The sequence below is a fragment of the Temnothorax nylanderi genome, unplaced genomic scaffold, assembly GCF_030848795.1.
Source record: "Temnothorax nylanderi isolate EJ_2023f unplaced genomic scaffold, tnyl_v1.0 TNYL_tig0028_pilon, whole genome shotgun sequence".
In the NCBI taxonomy this organism is placed as follows: Eukaryota; Metazoa; Arthropoda; class Insecta; order Hymenoptera; family Formicidae; genus Temnothorax; species Temnothorax nylanderi.
This window is the reverse complement of record NW_027249090.1, coordinates 908439-930016: the sequence shown is the minus strand read 5'-3', so window position 1 is coordinate 930016 and position 21578 is coordinate 908439. Positions and strand designations below refer to the sequence as shown.

Sequence of the window (21578 nt, the reverse complement as noted above, 5' to 3'; positions counted from 1 at the left end):
CTTCAAAATGTATTTTTTTGTCAGGTTTCAGAAATTTTTATGATTTTAAATATTATACAGTCTCAATTATTTATATCAGAATCAAAAGGGAGGCCATTAGAGTTACTGTTCCGATGCGCCTTCGTCAAGAAACTAACACGGTATTAATTTCGTTTATTCGCGAAACAATACATACGGTGCGTGACAGCGTCAGAAAGTGGGATATAATGTTATCATATCCTCTTCAACTGCGTAGCTATAATTCTGCGTTAAACTAATGGCAGTCTCGCAGCCATTTAATTAGAGAGAACTAAAATGTAGCAGGAATACTGCTATATTCGTGTATTACATTTATTATGTCATCCAATACAGTGAAATATCTCGTCAAGAAAGAGATAACGTTGGGGAATTTAATTTTTCATAAATTATAGATCGCGACAAGAGTAACGCGAATTCGCGAAGAACCGAATAAGAATTTGCGAAGTTTTTCTTGAACAATGAGTTTATGAGTTAAATATGAACTTTATAAATTACTTACATCAGGTGTCTTCTAAGTCTTGTAGATGCATATACGACGTATAAGAGTCTCCTGTAAATCTAAATTGATTTGTATTCTGTGTGTATATGGGGCGTTCCACGCCAAATCGGACACCATTGGGCTTTTGCATCTCCGATTTTTTTGAAAATGTTTTATGTTATAGTATTAGTTGAAAGAGGCCTCCATGATTTTTTTCAAATTTTTTTGTCAAAACGTTTTCAAAATATCGATTTTTGAAAAATTACGTTACTTTTTTTTTAAACGCCCATAACTTTACGAAAAATGGGCCAAATGGGACGTTTTTTTTTCAAAATGTTCGTATTTAAACACACTTTTGATAAAAAATATCAAAAAAATTTTTCAAACTGTATTTCTATAAGATTTTCAAATTTTTAACACAAATTGTTGATTTACAAAAAACACGTACTGATCGATTTTCTTCAAAATTTTTTGTAAAAAACTATCATCGATTCCACAAATTTTAAGCCTAAATTCATAATGGGATAATGACGGGATCTATTTTTTTTCGATCTTTTAATTTCTATTCTTTATTTATCCGTGCAAAAGCCCAATGCAAAAGCCCAATGGTGTCCGCTTTGGCGTGGAACGCCCCATATATATATATATTCTCTCTCTCTCTCTTTTTTTTTTTTTTTTTTTTTTTTTTTTTTTAGTAAGTGCGTTATTCATAGTAATGAGAGTTTGATTATATAGCGCGCGAGGTAAAATATTTCTTAAATAAGACAAAATTTGTAGGTTTATTAAAGTTATACACAACATAACCTTCAGTTATTTTGTATAAGTTTTATTTCTCTTCAGTAAAGATCTGCGTTGTATGTACTACTCTACTCTAATAATAACATGAGAAACGTTGAACGATAACTGACATAAATTGCGTGATAAATAAGAAAATCGATACAAGCAATCGATACTGATACATATACACATCGCTCAAATTATAATCATGTATATACTTAAATATATTATATGTATATATACAAAGTAGATACATATTTATAACAATCTCTTTTTTTGCCGTGATATACTTCCGTTCTTCTGCAATCATCTATAATTATCGATAAAAATTATAACAGAAATATTGCAAAAATATAACAATTTCAAATGTTCTTTTCTTAATTGATAATTGATACAGCGCAGTCTGAATTATCGCCACGCGCATCACTAAACGCATCACTTGCCCGTATAAAAAAGTAAAATTTACACGTTTTATCGATGTAACATCCAAGAATTATTCTTACGCTTGAGCAATAATCTTACAAGTGTGTAAGTCACAGTACAATTCAATATATTCTACGTATTAAATAATCGCCTTCAGCGTATACATATATAATCTTCATTCTTACGCTAATATTTCGCGTAAAAATCTAGATGTATAAACATAGGATGTTGCATTATTATAATCGTTAAAATATTCATGCGTAACAATAATGTTTACTTAAACCTACAATGTTCAGTTAAATTATTAACTTTTTTTGAATAATGAATTCATTAGACAACATTATGCTTTTGTGATGGATTAATATCTGCGTAATAAATTGCGGATATTTACGTTACACCGTTCTTAAGTACGTCATAAAAAAACATAATTTTAATTACGTTCTTGTTTTACCTTACGCGACTCACACGCGATTACCTAATGTATAATAAATGACATTGCGACATATTTTCGCGGTAACGCGCGTTCTGCAATTTGCATTTATTTTACACTCTGAAATTACATGGATATTATAAATAAAGTACTCTTATGAATATATACCCATATTTATATACGTATATATACTTCATTTGTTCGACGCTGCCTTTACTATTTTGCCGCTTCTATTACTTCGCTCATCGCAACAACGACCTGCAACAAAGATAATGGTTTTACATTTTTCAACAAATAAAATTAGGGGCTGTAGTTTCGCTTTATTTAAATACGAAAAATTGCTTCGACAATTTTTTAGCTATATCTCATGCTCTTATAACAAATTCATATATTTTATGATAAATTCAAAAGAATGTTTAATTTTTTTTATCGTTCGCCAGCCATGAAATAATATGTCTAAATTAAATCAGGTATCCGTTACATTTAGGCACGTAACTCTTCTTACAATGCGGCAAATATTCATGTATTTCTTAAATCTGCGCGCAGCTCGTCTGACGGCCGCTGAAATTTATGGTGTATAGCTGTAAGTCAAAGAATTAGATCCAATCTGCTCATTAGACCCATATGTAAATCCTCGACAATATTTCGGCATTAAATAGGGTTAGTAAGTTTCGGCATACATTTGCGTATGAATATACATGGCTACTTAGTAAGCTTTCGTATAGTTTATGCGAAACAGGAATTAACATAATATGCCGTAAATAATACAAGTCATCGTTACAATAAGTACGACCGTTTAATAAGCAGCAGCATTTCCAACTTTAAGGAATTTTATTCGTATTTTGGTACATAATTAAGACGCGTATTCTTACGGTCGTTTCTTTAAAAATCCAAAACCGTCCTTTTGTAACAACGCGTTAAATAAGAATAGAATGATTTGCTTTGCTCGACAAAAAATAGCGTCCCGATTAGTTTGACATCACGACGCAGGCAATGCAAGTCTCTTTTTTAGTCTCTACTTTAACTTCAACTCGAGAAACAATTTAGTTGGCCGACGAGCCGACCGCCGAAAAACAACGGCGCGCGATGTGTTCTTCAATCTCCAGCAGACGCGGCCGCGCGCGTGGCCGTTCGTTCGCAGGACCAATGCGTTATAACTAATTAATGCCGATATATAATAAACTCGGGACCGCGGGCTATACCGTTATGTAAATCCGTCGAGCTGTAAAATAATTGAAACGCCTCTGTGCAGCGTGCGCGACGTCATACCCGTCGGCATACCGTAGCGAGGTATTGTAACTATGCACGCCCGCCGGTGCAGTCGATCGCGCGTGTTGCATTCGCGTGAACAAATCCTAACCGGCGTGACCTAAATTAGAAATTTACGAAGGCAACGGCGCGAATAATCGGCGCCTGTATGACAAACGACACTTTGGGCGTTTTAATTAGCGCGCGTTTCTCCTCAGCCGCATTACCGCGAAGGCGTCGCGACAATCGTGTGGCGTTGCGTGCAAACCGCGCCGCGACTTTGAGCGGAAGAAAAAAATAGAGATACACACGGTGAGGGAGCAAAGGAAGGGCAAAAAGAAGCTCCTGCCCGGCGATATAAATAACGCTGCTTTTTGCGCCGGCTAATTAATGAATGGTTTTATCGCCCGTGGGCGATGCGGTGCGGCAATGCGCGAACAAACGCAGGCGCGGTAATAAAGGGATTATGAAAATCATAAAAAATTCACGAAGCTCGGGTGCAAAATGATAGTCAGAACAGTCCGATATCCGGCGTATATATTGCTCTGCATTTTGTACACTGACGCTGTCAAAATCGCGCTGGCGCCGCGGCGCGTCACAAATTCCGTTCAAATTCGTTTTTTTTTTCGTACCAAAGAGATACTCGAAATCGAAGTACGAATTTGGAATAATATTAATGAGATTGGGTTTCATACCAGAAAACTAATTTCTGTCCTTTTTTTTGCACGTAATAATAATAGCATTAATTAGTATATATAAGTAGCGTTAATTGTAAACATATTTTATTGTATCTATAAGATTTAAAATATTGAAACGATTACACTAAAATAATCCTTACTTTGTAATTTTATTCGACCCAACTACATAAATCATCACAAACATAATTTTTATTTATTATGAAAGCGTTAGTACGCATTTTAGAGATCGTATCTCGTACTTCTACACCTCATATTTTGATTTTAAGCCGCGAGCATTGCAAAAATGAGCTTTTTGTAAAATTGGTCATTATAAACTCTTAATCAAAATAACAGCTTTCAATAATTACATTAAGCGTGACATGATAGAAATTTATTACAAAGCGTAAATGTATAGCTACAATGGCTTTAATTAATTTATCAAATAAAATGCACGATTCTATTTAGAACAATTGAAGGCGTTATTATTATTCATTCAAAACGTTTGTGAATAGATAGATCACGCAATGTGACGATTGATTTTTATTTGCATCTTTTAACTATGTTTTCTGCATTATGTACGACTTTGCATATAATATATTTTTATTTTTAATAATAATAAAATTTTTATCATACATCTATATAAAATAATTGTTTATATGCATTAAACAAATGGCATAATTTTTTATATTATAGATTCATTAATCGGTTGTAAAAAAGATAAGTTTTGTATTATCTTCTTCCTCATTTCCTTGAGAATTAAAGAAATTATTGAATAATTCAGGAACAATATAAAAAAATTTAGACGATTTACAAAATGATAATATTTAAAGACTTATTTAAAAAAATTTTTTTTATATGAAAAAAGAGTTATTTTTATTAAAATAAATTTAAAAAAAAATGTTTTATAACAACACATTTCTCATAAAGAATTATTATATATGTATATGTATGTATGTATCTATATTATATATATGTACATAATAAAAATTACATTACAGATATTTTAATATTATATTACAGTTTTATATTTATGTGCAATCGTGATGTTCTTGTCATATATATTTATTCTTCACTAAAATTATTTATGACTTTAGCAGTACAAAAGAAAATTTTCACACAAAATGTCACAAGTTACAAATTATTTTATAACCGTGATCATTTTCTGCAACATATCTTAGATTTGATTCTTGGTTTAATTTCCAGAAAGTAACTTTTCAGAAACATGGAAAAAAGTCGTACAAACATATTTTCTTTATATTTGATGATCACTTTTTTACTAATATCAACTTTCATCACGATCACTGAATCAAACATCATAAGGGTTCCGATTCAATGTCCTCCTGATCACGTAAAAGTTGGTGAAAGATGCCGCAAAACATTCTGAATCTAAAGACGGGTATAATTTGTTTAATATATATTTTGACAACTACTTTGTTATACATTTTTTAACTATAATCTTTTTCTTATTTTTATCTTTTAATGATACAACTGATCGTTATTTTAATTGGTTTGACTGTGCCTCATATAATTAACGTATTAATTTTGATAATTTTGAGAAATGTAATATTATATATGTAATAATAATTTTATTTGTGTAATTTGTTAAATATTAATTTAATTTGTTGAATTACAAAAACTGGTTTATCATTCTAGTGTTATAATACTTATATAGATAAAAGTTCTATAGTAAATTAATTATTAAAATCCGAAAAAACAAAAACCTTAACATAATATTATGATAGTGTGTATCAATTATATTAACATCAACTTTTGATTTGCAGATACAGAGGACTTGCAGTCACGACAATGAGATTGCAGTTTTGGAAAACAATAGAAATGATTACAAGTGGATATTGTAAATGAAAGCAAATAGAAATAAACTACTGTAAATGGATAATTTCTGAGTTTTGATTTATAAAGTCTGCAGCTTCATGAATTGAATATAAAAAGACAAGTTTATTGATACTTTATATACCTCAACCATATCTCAAGTGCTTTTACCCTTAAAATTTTAAAGAAGAAGCCATTAACTTACTTAGGATTATTAAGGATAATATTTTAAGCCTTTCATAAAATTCTCTTTTTTTATATGACAACAACAATAATAAAAGTAACACATAAAGAATCGAACGTGACATTTAAGATTAAATAAATTTAAATAAAAATAACATATTTTATATTTTTCACGAAAAAACTATAACATACATGCGTTGCACAAAACAAAATTATGATGTTTATTACTTACAATATAAATTTTATTGGATGTAAACGCGTTTATCATAAATATTTGTCGTTGAGTAGAGTCATTTATAACTGTATAAAAAAAGTTCTTCCGTGTATATATTATGTATATATACTACAAACTAAAAATTCCTTCACAACTGTGATTACTCCGCAGCTATATTCTACTGCTGTACAAGACCCTAGATTTGGTTTCTCTTTTCATTGTCTAACATTCTTCAAAAACATGGAGAATAGCCGTACCAATACGTTTTTTACATACTTAATGATTACTTTTTTATTAATATCAACTTTTATCACGATGGTGGTCACTGAATCAGAACTAATAAGAGCTCCACCTAACTGTCCTAAAGATTCAAAAAGACCCTTGAGTGAAAGATGCCTCCCGGCCTATTAAAAAACAGAAGGTACAATTTGTTTAACATATATTTTGATAAATGCTTTTATATGTTCTTCTTCCAACTATAATCTTTTTTGATCTTGCTATTATACCTTTCAATAACACAATTGAATATTATTTTTCCTATTGATTTAATGATACATCAAATGGACATTTATTAACTTCGACAATTTTGTAAAATGTAATATTATATATGTAATAATAATTTTATATACGTAATTTGTTAAATATTAATTTAATTTGTTAAATTACAAAAACTGGTTTATCATTCTAGTGTTATAATACTTATAATAAAAGTTCTATAGTAAATTAATTATTAAAATCCGAAAAAACAAAAACCTTAACATAATAATATGATAGTGTGTATCAATTATATTAATATCAACTTTTGACTAGCAGTTACAGAGTACTTGCAGTCACGACAATGAGATTGCAGTTTTGGAAAACAATAGAACTGATTACAAGTGGATATTGTAAATGAAAGCAAATAGAAATAAACTACTGTAAATGGATAATTTCTGAGTTTTGATTTATAAAGTCTGCAGCTTCATGAATTGAATATAGAAAGACAAGTTTATTGATACTTTATATACCTCAACCTTATCCCAAGTGCTTTTTACCCTTGAAATTTTAAAGAAAAAGTTATTAAGTTTTGACATCTGACCGTCATTTGACCGTCATTTGACATCTGACCGAACACAGCCGAACATGGGTCTCTCGAGGAGCATTTCTACAATTGAAGGATAAGGATTTTCAAAACCTCAGTCTCTCCTTACCAATGCAATGTGTGGACAAATTAGAGACGGGTTCTTTCTCGATCGACTCAGGGAAGGCTCGAATTAACAACCAGACACGATGTTACGTCGACGAGCCGTTATCGGACGTGAGACGACAATTGTAATGACGATGTAAGCGAATGGCGGTTGAATTATTGTAAGGGGATATATAGTCTGATTTTGTAAGCGAATGGCGTTTTTATTACTGTAGGGGGGTATGTTTTAAATTTTAACGACTATTTATTACACTGAAGAAGGCCACAGTTATGGCCGAAACGTTTGTGTCAATTTTCGAAATATACACGATAGCATAAACATCCTGCTGGTTCGCAAGCCCTTTGTTTGATTATTGTTATTCTAAGCGAACACTATATACTAATTTGTTTATTAAGTTTTACTCATCAGGATTGTTAAAGTGAGTTTGAAGTAATATTTTGACATTGATACTTCACATATCTTTTAGAAATTTATCTTTTTATATAAAATATAATAATAAACATAAAAGAAATAAAAGCTAACATAAAAATAGCATGTAGCAATTTAAAAAGAGAACTTATTGATTATCTTCAAGAAAATGGTTTTCAATAAAATAATATATGTTTTATGTTTAATAAAGAAATCATAATATGCATTCCGATAAAAAAACAAAACAATAATATTTTATTATTTGCAACATAATTTTTATAACATGTACATCACGTTTGCTATATGCATTCATACTTTGCAAATGTGATTTACAATTACTAACGAAATAAAACAACATTTCCATGCAAAATGCAACATATTATTATAAAATTTAATTTTTATTTATGATTATTCTGCAGCATTATTATACATTTTTACAAGATTTGTTGCTGATGCTTCAATCACCAGCAAAACGCTATGTGTAAACATTAAAAATAATCATCCATATTCATATTCATTACATATGTGATGGTTATTCCTTTATTAATATCAACTTTATCACATGGTAGTCACTGAATTAGAACTTAGAAGAGTCGAATTGATGAGGTGTTAAAAGAAGATATAAAGTTCTCAATATATTATTATGCAACATTTTTTTAATATTTATGGATATATTTACTCGTTTACCAGCTACAAAAAATTAATGCTTTTAGATTCATAATTGAACATAAAAAAAACAAATTTATTATTTTCTCACTTTTTTAAAAGTTTAAAGAAATTTAATTTTTGTGGAAGATGCCACATATTAAAATTTAGTTTGCATTTATTCAATGAATATATATAAAAAGACAAACTTATTTTTCTTTTCCCCACTGTTATCTTCAGTAAAATTAAGAAAGTATTAAATCGCAAGATTAATAAAGTGATATGAAAAATATAGCTTACAAGACATATGATTGTTTTAAATTTATTTAATCTTTTTATATACTTTTATTAAAAAATGGTAATATAAAAAATTGACGCATGAAAATTGCATTAAGGCATAAAAAAATTCATCGTTTTTAGAGCTGAAGAATGAGAGAGAGAGGGGGGGGGGGGCAAAAAAAGAGAAAAAAATAAATATCAATAAAAAAATACATATATTTTGTATTTAATAAAAAAGCCAATAAAAAGATAACATAATACATGCATCAAAAGATAATTATATAATATAACTTGTAACATAACTTTTATAACATTTGCGTCACGTTTGTAACATATATTTGTTCTTGATATCATTTACGATTGCGAACAGTATAAAAGAAGATTCTTGCGCAAGACGCCACATAATTGAAGTAATTTCATTGTGTGAAGCGTGATAATTCTCTCTTCTCTCCTCTCTAGGGTGAATTTAAATTGTTTCTTTCCGCAAGACTGTTAAATTTTATTGTTGGTTCTATCACTAGAGCAACGAATTTTTTGAAACATGCAAGATATCCGTTCCGACAAACGGTACATTTTACCTCTGCTCATTACGTTCTTATTAATATTTATCTCAATGGCGATTTCTGAAGCAACTCTCATTCAACCGAAGTGTCCCTTAGGGTCGAAATGGGATTCGATTGCTAATCGCTGCAGAATGTTAATCGATTAAAATTAAACAGGTACAATTTATTTGCAATATGTTTTAAAATATTTACATATTTCTTGCCAGTTATGAATTAACAATTAACTACAAAATAAAAAATTTAATAATAATATGATAGTAATTACCAATTATGTTAATTATCAATTTTTGGCTTGCAGTTACATGGATATCTAAAAATGCGATTGCACTTCATACGTTTGTCTAAACAACAATTATAAGTAAATTGTAAAGAAATAATGAAAAATAAACTATTATAAATTATGTGTGTGTATATGATAGTATTATATATTAATTTAAACCTGTATTTTTATTGTTTAATTAAAAATGAATAAGTATATTTTTCCTTTCTCTTGTTAACTTTTATCTTCAAGAAGGTTAAAAGAACGAAAGCTGTTTTTTTTAATTGATAAAATTATTATTGAGAATTATTAAAACTATATAAAAAAGAACATAGAGAGTTTATTTTATATCTGATAATATTTTGAATGTTTCTCAGTATTTTTTCTTTTTATAAAAATAATGTTAAAGGATACTACATAAAATGTCAGTCTGAAACTTATTGAGAAACTTATTAATTTTCTAAAATTAAAGATAAATGTTAAGGGAAAAAAGACAAATCCTTTAGTTGTTTTTTAGCTTATTAGCATCATTTTTATCAAATTCACTATCAATTTAATTATGTGTACTATTTTTAGAGAAAAGAAATGCAGTTAGAGAAAGAAAACGCATTCATCCTTGACACTTGTGATTTATAATTACTATCAAAATCAAATGAAATTTCCAGCAAGGAAGAGAGAGAGAGAGAGAAATGTAACATATTATTTACTTATTATATTCATGTGTGATTATTCTGCCAGATTATTATATACTCAGATAACATACATGTCTAAAAGACGCTTTTACGATATCTTTTAGGCATGCGTGCTGCTGAGTATTTACTGCTGCTTGAGTTTTGTTGTACGTTAAATGTTGACATAGAACTACGTCTTTGTTGATAGTAAGTAGGGGGTAACATTGGGAGCACAGATGCAACGAAAATATGTCACACTTTGAACGTTTATAATATCTTCGAAACTAATAATCGTAGAGTAATGATTAATACGTCATTAGATAGCTTATATAGTCCCATTTCCTCTTGAAAGTTTCAAAAATCTCAAAAAGCTTCCTAAATGAGGAAGACAAACAATTATAAACAAATAATTATGCTCAGGTCTCAACCACTTTCAATTTTGGCAATTTAATATCAATTATTGGCAACTTTTCTAATTCCATTATATTCTTCAGTCTTTTCTACCCCTATTTCATATATAATACTTTAAGATTTGGTTGATTAGACCCAGCTTTATTAGGCTTCTATGCATGTACGTATTCCTAGCAAATTTTAACGTATGTAACTCAAGAACTAATCAACCAAATTTTAAAGAATTATATATGAAATAGGGGTAGAAAATACTGAAGAATATAATAGAATTAGAAAAAAATTGCCAATATAATAAAAAAAAACAGGCACAGTAACAACTGTGCCGCAAACAACAACGTAGAACTTCGTCAACTGTCACTATTTCATGTTAAAGTATTCAACGAAGGAAAGCAGACGTAGGGCTACGTCAACTGTCACTATTTCATGTTATAGTATTCATCAAAAGACAGTTGACGTAGCCCTACGTTGTTGTTTACGGCACAGTTTTATTTTTTAATAATAAAAGTAATAATAGTAATAAAATATAATAATAAAAATAACGCATAAAGGATTGAAGTAGGATATTAAAATATTTACACTTTTTCGAGAAGTGTTAAAAACAAAAATATATTTTATATTACTAGATTAGATACTAAGAAAGTACTGTATATAATATAGGGGAGACCGGGGCTAAGCCGACAACGGGGCAAACTTGACACTAGGCTTTTTGCCAATTTAAATCTATCGTAGAAACTTGCCTTTCCTACTGTAAATGCGTCTTTATGTGCCAGTATTATCAACGGAATTTGGTAACATTCTGAGTTATAGTGTAATTTTTAACGCGACATAAGCATTTTTGATAGTGAAAAGTAATTTTTCTGATCTCTCGAAAATGTCTACTCTTTCATCGAGCTTTACTCTTGCGAATCTACCGGTAAGTGATTTTGATGGGAAATTTGATGCTCTATATGAATTTGATAATCGTTTTGGATATTTTCAAAATTTTCATGTTTTTGAAGTGACAAAAGTGAAAAACAACGTCCGGGGCAAAGTCAACACCACGCCGTTTCGTCGGCTCCCAGTAACAAACGATGCTTGTCATGCAGCCGTATGGCTCATGACAAATGTATGCGCACGTCCGATCGCGAGTTTACCTGCATTAATTGTTTTTCAGACATGAGTTTAGATGAAGATAATTGAAAGTTCAACAATTTTTGTTCTCATTATTTCAAATGATTGTTCTAGCTACTTTATTCCGAATTTTTGTACTTTTTAAATACACAATAAACAATGTATTTTCATTTTCAGACAGTAAAAAATAAGTTCCAGATCAAATTGTGTCGATCAGACAAAGTGTTGAGTTTGCCCCGGCGGGGTGTCGAGTTTGCCCCGGCATTTTTCAATTCGAAAATTTGTCTTCGCGTCACTTTTTCTTTCCTGGCGGCAAAACAAAGCGACGTACAGCAAAACTTCCTGAATCAATTTTGTACCTGAAGAAACACTCTTTAAATATGTACCATTGAATTTGCCTAAAAATTTTAATTAAATATTAAAAATTGCCTTTGAAAAAATAGTGTCGGCTTAGCCCCGGTCTCCCCTACTTTTATGTAAAGATTTGATATCTTTTACTATACATACGCATCACGTTTGTCACGTACATTTGTGATTGGCACGTGTTTATGACCGAAAACGATATAAAATAGAAAATTTCTGTGCAAGACGCTACATATTAAAAACAACAGTTTCAGTTTCTTATTCCGATATAAATTGCAAAGCTTTGGATTTGATTTCTGCTTCTGTTTCGAGCAAAATGCATTTCAAACACACGAAGAATAGCTGCGGTATCTTCACTGCATACTTGATAGTTACTGTTCTATTAATATCAACCTTTGTCATAATGGCAATTGCTGAACCAAATTGCATACAAGTTCCATTGAAGGATTGTCCCGCTGGTCAACTAAGAAATGCCAAACTGGAATGTACTAAAATCTGGGAATAATCTTGTAAGTATAATATTTTTTGCAATATATTTTTAATTGCCCAAATCTACTTCAGACTTGTCTGAATTAGCCATTAAGATATAAATTTTAACACATGTGACAACAATGATGATAAAAATTTTTAGTTTACAGTTACACGCCCAAGTGAACTAGAATGCGATTCCAATTTTGGCTGTTTATTCAAGAAACGAGTTTATTGAAGAAACGGTTTTGGCTAACCATTTATCAAAGAAATTCACACGAATAAAAGATTAACTATTATAAATGCACATACATTATTGAATTTTAATTTCAAATCTCTAATTTTATTGACCAAATATAAAAACATAAATTTACTTATCTTTTCTTCACTTTTATGTTTAGAAATATTTATGAAAGTGTTAAGTTCTTGGAATTATATGAATAAAATAATAAAAATAAAAAATGTAATTTGCTTACAAAATACATAATGATAAGTCTTTTCTCCAATTTTTTTACAGAAAATAATAATAATAAAAGTAAAGCATAAATAATCGGCATGTTTCGAAAGAATTTATCTATTTTTCAAGAATAGATTTTAATAGAAAAAAATATTAATTTTATATTTAATAAAATAAGCTAAAATGCATATATTTTATGAAAACAAAACTTTAATATTTAGTATATGTAACACAACTTTTATCACAGCATGCGTAGCATTTTTTGTAAGCATTCACCCGTGATATTGTTTTTTAAAATATCTACGCATTCAAAGTATCTATTATACTTACTGGAAAAATCAAAATATATTTTTTGTCTTAAAAGAAGCAAAAATCATAATTTTATAATAGAATTGTAATATTTGGTGCTTGAGAGATTTCCGTATAAAAATTGATATTTTTTGTTATTATTTCTTTTTTTACATATGACATCTTTTTGATTAGGCTTCTTTTTAAAAGTGCCTTATTGTTCAGAAGTAAAGTGGAGTAATCAATTACCTGTTTTCAGCAATGATCTCTTTGCTAGTCTGTCGCACTGTCAGGTTCGCATCAACCTCATCCTATCTGTTCCTCGTGATACAAGGTGCGCAGATGTATGCTAGGACCATACCGCCGCCTAAGATCAAAGCGATCATAGCCAAAGTCGTCCATGTGGCCGAGCCCGAGGTGATACGAGTCGGTACCAGCTTTTTCATCGCAGGCAACTCGGCGACCTCCTTAGTCGTCAAGCCCCACCTCCTGGTTTTGGCGATTAGTGATCTGAGACGCCGCGACGCCTTCTCGCAGGACCTCTTTGACGTCCGCTTAGATAAGCCGTCTAAACAGTTCCCGAAGTGTCCCATAATATCGCGACGTGTCTCATTCTTAAGTCAATCCAAGCGCTGCGGCAAGTTCCGAACATCGACCGAAATTGTCCCAGAAAATTTCCAAAATCGAGCAGTGGACGCATAAAACCGACACATATGAGTCCTGTCTCTTTCGCCTAATGCTACATCATGTGATTTGCACCATTTTCGAGTCGAGGGAGATATTATATCTTCCGAAATTTGACCAGGCCTCCCGATTTACGCCGTGCTCCGGCTCGAAAAGAAACAGATTTCTTCTGATAAATTAGCATTGTATGGCGACTGGTGATGCGATGCTCGTTCTGACAGATTTTACTTATCATTATGGGAATTTTTGTGCTGTTGTTTCTGGCATAATTATTCCGACGATGCAATTGTCTTTGGTACGTTTGTCACTGTTAAATGACAGCGTTAATCTTCAGCGTATATTGTAGAAGAGTCTCCTTTATAAATGTGCAGCATAAATATAAATTTAGCAGCTTGCGTAGCTCCGTTTTCTAACATTCTTAATACGTATTCTTTATGCGAGACAATGCGGCCCAAATGATTATCTAGAATGTAAAAATTATAAGTCAGTACGATAATCCAAAAATAAATAACGAAGTATACAACATATTTATGAATTAACGAAAAATTTATGAATTAACGGAAAATTTAGGTAAAATTATTTACGATATTAAATCTATGTTGGAGTAAGATTTAAGTTGGAGTAAGATTTAAGTTATATAGCGTTGATCAATGCGCTCTTTTTACAGAGTTATTTTTTTTTATATGAACCGTGCCATGCTTTAGATTCTGTTTCGCGTTTTTTGCCGTACCGGAGCTACTCATTGTCAGATTGTATCTCTTCTCGTTGTACGTACATTGCGTTTACTCTCGCTCAGTGAGTCTATAATAAATACGTTGTCTTGTATCGCGTATAATAAGTGTGCGTGTGCTCTCTTTGAATCCCAGCCCAACAATCTAAAAATATTATGCAAATTAATGAGCAAAATTTTCTACTTTACATCTCGAACAAATAAACAAAATTAATTAAAAATTCCGATAAATGTTTAAACTCTTCTAAAATCCGTGCAAATATTATTGTAGTATATACGAAATAAATTATTATTTTATAATTTTGTATAAAGGATTTCTGTATATTAAAATTCTACGTAATGGTATTCATTACGCCGCGCTGCTGTGCGCGCAAATACTCCATCATTCTCTCGCGTCTTTTTGCGCAGTTGAGTAACATAGCCATTAATTTACACGTCGATCCAAACCAATCGGCGAGTCGATGAAACCCGGACCGCTTTTAATTCTCTCTCGCACGACCGGGCTCGGGGAAATTGTAATTGCCCGGCTCCATGAATAATGCAGCACTAATCGAAGGAAGGAGAGCCCGGTTCGCCTTTCGCGAAGAAAGAAGGTGATAGTGAGGCTGGTAAAAAGTTCCCGATCCACCGGAGGCCGTATGCCGCGGAAGCGAATTAAGTTCCGTCTTTAAAGTCGGTCGTCACCGAAAGGATTGCATTGCCCCGTCGTCGTCACGGAGACCGTCACCGCGGAATCGTCGCGAATTATGTTACGTAAGCGAGCCTTTCCCACCGCGCGCTCTTTTCTCGCGTCGGTGACTTTGAATTACGTGTGACGATCGGCTAACTTTAAATTATATTTATGCCCAATTCACCGGGACGCGCGTGTTTACCGCTACGGCAACTGAGAATTTACGAGCAACGACGAGACGGGTTCATCTATTTTCCGGTGTTTACGTGCCGAGTGTATCGGTGTTACTCTCGCTGACGTATGGAAGCTAGTTCTCCGGATAACTTTGTCTCGCTCGACGTTGACTTCGACTCCTTAAAACTCGGCGCGTACCTGAGTTACGTGAAAACTAGAATGGCTAGAAACGACTAACCATATTATTGTCATATATTTTTAGCAAAGCGAGAAAGAAGATATTTTTAAAAGAAGATTTTATTGATTATTTTTTTATATACATATTTTTATGTACATATTGATTAATTCTTTTTATTAATCTGTAAAAGAGAAACTTGAGTGAGCAACATTTTAACTTTATCCTTTGCATCAAACTTGTTAAATTCGCAACAAGAGGTAAAACGAATATTTTATCTTTCTTTTATTATATTATTTTATCTTTCAATAAATTAATATAATATTATGATCTTGTTTATGATGAAAGAGCAAGCTGAAAAATTCAACATTTATCAATCATTTATCTGTAATTGCAAATTTTATCAGACTTTCTTTTGGTAAAACGACAGAAAACTTTTATGCCTTCGAATATCTTTATTGTAAACAATATTGTATTAATAAGTTCAATTTTGAACTGTTTTTCCCGTAATATTTCTGAAAAGCAATTCCGCGCTTTTTTCCGAGAAACGCGTCGTACATCGTACGCGTACGAGAACCAAGAGGAATGCACGATAAACTACGCGCTTTCTGTTGCAGGTAAGACAATTTCGCCAGCTTCCGCAATGAGACGTTATTCGAGACCATTATGCCACGGAAAAGTGGACTAAGTACAATCTGCGCTAATACAGCGCGCGACTCGTTCTCGTTTGGCTCGGGCAACGGACCCTGAACTATATTTACACGCCATTTGTCTAAAGATCAGTTCATGACCTGGAAATAATATCGTCTACGTCATATAAAAAGCTTATAGCAATTTTGCTCGACACTCGAACTATTAATAAACTTCCATTGGTTCGTATCAGTTTCTTATATTATAAGTTTCTTATATTAGCGTATAGGATATTTCGGAACTATAGGTCAAGAGAAAACTTTCTAATAGAACTCGCAAAAACAATCTTGTAAACATACGTCCGCGAACTAACCATCAGTCGGAATATTTAGCTTTTTATTTTGTAACCTAAGCTTCTTCGGGTGGTTATACGTGTCATAAAAGCACTCGTATTTCGATAATTTCAAATATCAGCTTATGTTTGCCTACATGTTTATTAAGATTCATTGTGTTTTCATCAATTTTATTAACTAGCTATATCGTGACTTATAGTTTAAAAACACTATGTACACAATATTATATAAGCCCCGATTGTCATTTTATATACTAGAATTATTTCTAACAATATGCAGAACGTATTTATGTATACAACCACGCTTTTCTATCAAAAATATAATGTACAACAAAACTATATTTTAAACTTAATATTAAATTTTTCAAAAATTTATAATCAATTTTTTTTTAGTTATGGATTATTAAAAACTTGAGAAATCTTCTTTCTGGAAAGAATCAATTTAAAACATTTGTTTATTTTTTAATTCTGTTCTTTTTATAAGCTAATTTATAGTTATTGTTATTATAATCTTGTTTAAATATTATTGTTATTCATAACAAACTTATATAAAACTTTACTTATGTATTTTAATGTGCACTTAATATTTTGAATACATTCAACCTGATTCTTATTTATGTCAACAAGTATCAGGTACAATTTATTTGCAATATGTTTTAATGTGATGGTTATTCCTTTATTAATATCAACTTTATCACGTGGTAGTCACTAAATTAGAACTTAGAAGAGTCGAATTGATGAGGTGTTAAAAGAAGATATAAAGTTCTCAATATATTATTATGCAACATTTTTTTAATATTTATGGATATATTTATTCGTTTACCAGCTACAAAAAATTAATGCTTTTAGATTCATAATTGAAAATAAAAAAAACAAATTTATTATTTTCTTACTTTTTTAAAAGTTTAAAGAAATTTAATTTTTGTGGAAGATGCAACATATTAAAATTTAGTTTGCATTTATTTAATGAATATATATAAAAAGACAAACTTATTTTTCTTTTCCCTACTGTTATCTTTAATAAAATTAAGAAAGTATTAAATCGCAAGATTAATAAAGTGATATGAAAAATATAGTTTACAAGACATATGAGTATGTTTTAAATTTATTTAATCTTTTTATATACTTTTATTAAAAAATGGTAATATAAAAAATTAACGCATGAAAATTGCATTAAGGCATAAAAAAATTTATCATTTCTAGAGCTGAAGAGAAAAAAATAAATATCAATAAAAAAATACATATATTTTGTATTTAATAAAAAAGACAATAAAAAGATAACATAATACATGCATCAAAAGATAACTATAATATAACTTGTAACATAACTTTTATAACATTTGCGTCACATTTGTAACATACATTTGCTCTTGATATCATTTATGATTGCGAACAGTATAAAAGAAGATTCTTGCGCAAGACGCCACATAATTGAAGTAATTTCATTGTGTGAAGCGTGATAATTCTCTCTTCTCTCCTCTCTAGGGTGAATTTAAATCGTTTCTTTCCGCAAGACTGTTAAATTTTATTGTTGGTTCTATCACTAGAGCAACGAATTTTTTGAAACATGCAAGATATCCGTTCCGACAAACCGTACATTTTACCTCTGCTCATTACGTTTTTATTAATATTTATCTCAATGGCGATTTCTGAAGCAACTCTCATTCAACCGAAGTGTCCCATAGGGTCGAAATTGGATTCGATTGCTAATCGCTGCCGATTGTTAATCGATTAAAATTAAACAGATACAATTTATTTGCAATGTTTTTAAATATTTACACATTTCTTGCCAGTTATAAATTAACAATTAACTACAAAATAAAAAATGTAATAATAATATGATAGTAATTACCAATTATGTTAATTATCAATTTTTGGCTTGCAGTTACATGGATATCTGAAAATGCGGTTGCACTTCATACGTTCGTCTAAACAACAATTATAAGTAAATTGTAAAGAAATAATGAAAAATAAACTATCATAAATTATGTGTACATGATAGTATTATATATTAATTTAAACCTGTATTTTTTCATTGTTTAATTAAAAATAAATAAGTATATTTTTCCTTTCTCTTGTTAACTTTTATCTTCAAGAAGGTTAAAAGAACGAAAGCATGTATTTTTTAATTAATAAAATTATTATTGAGAATTATTAAAACTATATAAAACATAGACAGTTTATTTTATATCTGATGTTTTACGTTATATGTTATTTTTTAATAATAAAAGTAATAATAGTAATAAAATATAATAATAAAAATAACGCATAAAGGATTGAAGTAGGATATTAAAATATTTACACTTTTTCGAGAAGTGTTGAGAACAAAAATATATTTTATATTACTAGATTAGATACTAAGAAAGTACTGTATATAATACACTTTTATGTAAAGATTTGATATCTTTTACTATACATATGCATCACGTTTGTCACGTACATTTGTGATTGGCACGCGTTTATGACCGAAAACGATATAAAATAGAAAATTCCTGTGCAAGACGCTACATATTAAAAACAACAGTTTCAGTTTCTTATTCCAATATAAATTGCAAAGCTTTGGATTTGATTTCTGCTTCTGTTTCGAGCAAAATGCATTTCGAACACACGAAGAATAGCTGCGGTATCTTCACTGCATACTTGGTAGTTACTGTTCTATTAATATCAACCTTTGTCATAATGGCAATTGCTAAATCAGTTGTCATACAACTTCCATGTAAACATGGATACGAAAGAAATGCCAAATTTGAATGTGCTCCAATCTGGGAATAATCTTGTAAGTATAATATTTTTTTGCAATATATTTTTAATTGCCCAAATCTATTTCAGACTTGTCTGAATTAGCCATTAAGATATAAATTTTAATACATGTGACAACAATGATGATAAAAATTTTTAGTTTACAGTTACACGCCCAAGTGAACTAGAATGTGATTCCAGTTTTGGCTGTTTATTCAAGAAACGAGTTTATTCAAGAAACGGTTTTAGCTAACCATTTATCAAAGAAATTCACACGAATAAAAGATTATCAAATTTTTTGAAGAAAAAATTTATATGAACTTGCTATTATTAACATACCTTGTTCTGACATTTATAGCAATTTATTGTCAGCAACTGTCACTGACAAATACCTATTTGTCACAGATACAGTCAGATATCCATGTCAACCAGCACATAATCATAGTGCGTGCACTTTATTAATTCGTCAATTTCTCGTACACGATTATCATAAAATAAATCTATTTAAATCACATATTAATTTAATTATTAGATAGATATTTAATCAGTATAGCTTGGGTAAATTAAACAAATAAAAAATAAGAATAACAGTAAAAGAAAAAAATTCCCTTTTTAATTTGACAAAATCCGTATCTGTTCAACTATAAAATCGCGTTCGCCTCAGTCACGATTCAGCTTTTCGCATAAAAGGTATATAAAAAAAGATCTTCGATTGTCCTCCGATTTCTGTGCGAAATACTGTCAAGAAGTATTACGTGCCGTTTCGTAGCCACGTGACACGAGTTTTCACGTGCGAACGCTGTATGTCGCGTCTCCGACGGACGTCGCGGCGCTTACTGCCGGGGCGTCGAATATCCACGACCCTTTATGCGGCAGAACCACCCCCGATCACCCCCGAACACCCTTCCACCGGTCTTCCTCGATCCAGCGGCGACGCGGTGCGAGACTATCGAGAGACTATATGTACGACAGATCTTAACGCAGCTATGTTTGCAGAACCCGATATCCTGTGTTGGCAAAGCCGAAATTAAGGCCGATATTAATCCTTTGACCGTCTCCTCGCTACTCTTTACGGTCACCGACTTACGGACTTACAATTAGAAGATATATTTTAGATATTGAAGCTAACGCTATTCATCTAATATCACTGTCTCGTTTCTTCGCTTTAAAAAAATATTATTGTATCTAATTTTATTTAACTTTAAGTATTACTGTATACAATTTTATTTTATATATTATAGAAATAATACTTAGAAATTTTATAGAAATATATTGAACCTTGTGCAAAACATTTTATTTTAAAGAATAATTATTAATAATTTTTGTATCTGAGGACAACATGTTTTAATAAAGATATTTATAATAATATAAAAAAACTAAAAAGTTGTTAAATACACATACACAATATATTCATTACATATATTAAACATATATAAATATTGATTACATATATTAAATCTTACATTTATTTGTATTTATTTTACCATTATTATAATTTTCTTAGGACCTACGATTCTCTCCTCATAACAAAACGCGCCGTAATGGAATGGACACGTAAAACTAATTGCGTTGTGAATTATTATCTTGTGTAAACCGAAATAATTACATACATATTTGTACTCCGTTGGACTGCGCGTTCACTCATTTAATGCAATTTTAACGAGATTCTATCAGTTCGCGTCGGCCTGTCGCATACGCAATATCGTTAATGGTAGTCGGCGGAATTGTATGGAATTACACATCATCACCGCGATCATTTTGTTTCTCCAATCAATTCCGCTGCCCCCGAATATAATCTTGCGTTCCCCATACAGTTATGCAAGACCCGTATTAATCAAACAAATTTGTATCGCACTATACGATTGTAACGAGCGCGTATCGCTCGTTAGTAATTAGCCGCTCGTACCTAATTATTTGCTCGCAGAGCTCTCTCAGCGAATTTGCTGCGGAATAATGCTCGCTTTCCTACTCCTCTCTCTCTCTACTCCTCTACCTTGTTATATTTTCTCTAGAAATATCATCTAAATTCGTTTGTTC

General features: G+C 30.7%; 5 long non-coding RNA genes across 6 annotated transcripts; 4 read left to right on the top strand and 1 right to left on the bottom strand.

Moving 5' to 3' along the window:
- Window positions 1-1301: 1301 nt before the first annotated feature.
- On the bottom strand, window positions 1302-20365 carry LOC139770275 (uncharacterized). Of its 2 annotated transcripts, XR_011717704.1 has the most exons (4): window positions 19881-20365; window positions 18655-18730; window positions 13637-14534; window positions 1302-2384 (listed from the first exon to the last, which is right to left on the bottom strand). It is a non-coding gene; the product is annotated as an uncharacterized lncRNA (long non-coding RNA). The 2 variants fall into 2 exon arrangements; XR_011717703.1 differs by lacking the exon at window positions 18655-18730.
- On the top strand, window positions 5090-5948 carry LOC139770205 (uncharacterized). Its single transcript, XR_011717687.1, has 2 exons — window positions 5090-5447; window positions 5833-5948. It is a non-coding gene; the product is annotated as an uncharacterized lncRNA (long non-coding RNA).
- On the top strand, window positions 9162-9766 carry LOC139770204 (uncharacterized). The gene is made up of 2 exons (XR_011717686.1): window positions 9162-9516; window positions 9659-9766. It is a non-coding gene; the product is annotated as an uncharacterized lncRNA (long non-coding RNA).
- LOC139770273 (uncharacterized) lies at window positions 11359-13015 on the top strand. The gene is made up of 3 exons (XR_011717701.1): window positions 11359-11614; window positions 12423-12683; window positions 12806-13015. It is a non-coding gene; the product is annotated as an uncharacterized lncRNA (long non-coding RNA).
- On the top strand, window positions 19083-19855 carry LOC139770274 (uncharacterized). The gene is made up of 2 exons (XR_011717702.1): window positions 19083-19578; window positions 19702-19855. It is a non-coding gene; the product is annotated as an uncharacterized lncRNA (long non-coding RNA).
- Window positions 20366-21578: the final 1213 nt, after the last annotated feature.